A 3,138-nucleotide genomic window follows, 5' to 3' on the forward strand; every position below is an offset into this window, starting at 1 on the left:
CGATCGTCTGTGATTGTTTCAGTCGCTTTTAGCAGTTCATAATACACTACGCCGAGCTGGTCCCACCAAATACAGAGCATAACCTTGGACGTCAAAATCACTGTTCTTGAAGCGTTGAAACCACTCACGACACGTTCTTTCACTAATAGCGGCTTCACCATAAGTATTTGAGAGCATTCGATGAGCCTCAGCCGCAGATTTCTTCATATTGAAGCAAAAAATTAAAACCTCCCGCAAATGACGAGAATTTGGCTCGTAAACTGACATTTTCAATCGAGAATAACTTTATGATGCAGACACAAATCGACTAATGTTTCTATGGGGTTATGTTGACAGATGCCCAAGTTTATTGTATGACGTCTATGATCTATTTATTTCGATCACCACTTACCGCTAAAGTCATCTATAAGAAAACGGCGGAAGCAAAATTGTACACCTAATAGAAAGATGTAAGATTAATAAATTCCTTGATTTCTTAATTTTTCCCGATTTTCTCTAATCGTTAACGGCTCTGATAATATTCTTGTTTGCAAGTAAACATTTGGAAGACTTTATAACAAAAAACGAATGTCATAAATTATTATCTCAGCTGCTCCGAAAACAAAGAAGAAACATTATTAAAATCATGAAATTATAAGCTATTAAGTATTTATAGCCAATTGTTTTAAATAGAAATAAGTTTGTATTTATAATTTTGCGGGAAATTTTGCTATAACAGATAAACAATATTAAGATCCTTATTTTAGACCGCATTGTGAGAACATAATTAAATCGATTATGCAGTCTAAATTTACTGATCATTCTTAGTATTGTTTATGTTACAATAAGTTGCCTGAAATAAAGACGTTGTTTCCTTACAACATATACCGATTATTGTGAAGAATATTACCAAGGCCTTGGTAATATAAAGGCTTAGGACGCTCGTACGAAATATAAAAGATCTGGGTTCGACTCCCGGCCGAGGTAATATTTTTCGCAATAAATTTATTTACAGTTTCAGCACATTAACATTTTTTTAATATAATGCCTCATTGAGTATCAAATTACTTATTACTTATTAAAAGTTACTTGTCAATTTAGTTTAATTCGTGACATTTCAGTAGTTTAATTGTTAATCCAGATTTTATAAATCCGGAAATTCGACGCATAATTTGAATGACTACGAACAGAGTTGGGCAAAATACTCAAAAAATTGTATCTAAATACAAAATACAAAAACTCAAAAAATTGTATTAAAATACAAAATACGAAATACTCACAAAAAATATTCAAACACGAAATACAAAATACTCTCAATAAAATAAAAATGTATTTAAGGCGTTTCATTTTAGGAGCGTATTTAAGCTCCTGACTAGTCGCAGCGGTCATGTTGGAACTATGATATCAGAAGCGAGAAACACATAATTTATGTTGCATGCATTTGTAATTAAAGATAATTTGGATGAAACGAAATGACGAGATCGCTTGAAGTTGTAAAAATCGATGAAAACTGTCCTTTCTTCTCTTGATAGTCAGTAAATGATCGTAAAAAGCGTAAGTGAGCCTATATTCGGGCAAAAACATACAATCTAACAATTGTTGAAACGAGTAAAATATACGTTTTTTTACATATAAAATTCCAAAATAATTTTAGTTTTCATCGATAATTACGACTTTGATAAGTACAAGATTGTCGGGTTGGCATTATTTTACCCACCTCAAAAAAACCCAAGGAATTTTTTTCCCACTTAAAAAAACTTGAAATTTATGGATTTTTTAATTTTATTGGGATATAAGAAAAATAAATTTTTTAATCGGTAACACATAAAAGGTATTTACAAATATTTAATGAATATAGGTATATTAAACTGGACTCATATAATGTTAACAACATGTACCAAAATTTTAATACATACAGGGTGTACAAAAAGTTTCGGACCTCTTAAATTTAAATATCTTGAAAACATATTTTCAAGAAAAATGTTTCAGAAAAAAATTGTAAGATTTAAAAAGATCTACTAATCACATCCGTCTGACGACCTTGACGACATCACCCAATGTCAAATGGATGTGATCGATTTTTTTAAATCCTACAACTTTTTGCCTGAAACATTTTTCTCAAAAATGCTTATTTTTCAAAATATTTAAAGGATCTGAGACTATATACATCCTGTATATATATGTATGTCGTGAAAGACGGTACTTCAGGCATACTTGGAAAAAAATTTGGTTGCGATACATTAATTTTTGTCAGTTTTATACGCCTCTGAATATGGAAGAAAACAAAATGCATTTTAGACATTTAATGCTTTTCTTTTACCGGAAAGGCAAAAATGCCACACAAGCGACAAACAAGATATGCACTGTTTATGGCGAAGGTGCTGTAGCTGAAAGAACTGTGCGGAAGTGGTTTGCTAGGTTTAAAGCTGGTGATTTCAACCTTGAAGATCAAGAACGCCTAGGTAGGCCCCACAAATAAAGATCAGATTAAAATTTATTATAATTATATTAAAACACTGATCGAGAATAACCCACGCTATACGACACGTAAATTAGCAGAAATGTTGAATATGTCAAAATCCACCATTCTCGAGCATTTTGTGAAGCTTGGCTACATAAACCGTTTTAATGTATGGGTTCCCCACGATTTAAGAAAAATATACGAACGGAGAAAAATCTGATGGATCGCATTTCCATTTGCAACTCGCTCTATAAACGCAACGAAAAGACACCATTTTTGAAGCAAGTGACGGGGGATGAAAAATGGATCATTTACAATAATGTTGATACATGTTGAGCGAAAAAGATCTTGGGGAAAGTGGAATGAACCACCTTTAGCCACCTCAAAAGCCGATCTTCATCCAAAGAAGGTCATGCTCTGTGTCTGGTGGGATTGGAAAGGGTCTTGTATTATGAGCTTTTACCAAAGCTCGATAAATTCAGAAGTATTGGTTCTAATTAGACGAATTGAAGATAGCAATTGAACAAAACGTCCTGAAATAGCGAATCGGAAGGGCGTCGTGTCTCATCAGAACAATGCATGGTCTCATGTGTCTTTGATAACTCGACAAAAGTTGTTAGAACTTGGTTGGGATGTTCTACTCCATCCACCACATTCACCAGATCTCGCGCCCTCTGATTTCCACTTATTTTGATCAT

This window comes from Atta colombica, unplaced genomic scaffold, assembly GCF_001594045.1.
Source record: "Atta colombica isolate Treedump-2 unplaced genomic scaffold, Acol1.0 scaffold223, whole genome shotgun sequence".
NCBI classification, from domain to species: domain Eukaryota; kingdom Metazoa; phylum Arthropoda; class Insecta; order Hymenoptera; family Formicidae; genus Atta; species Atta colombica.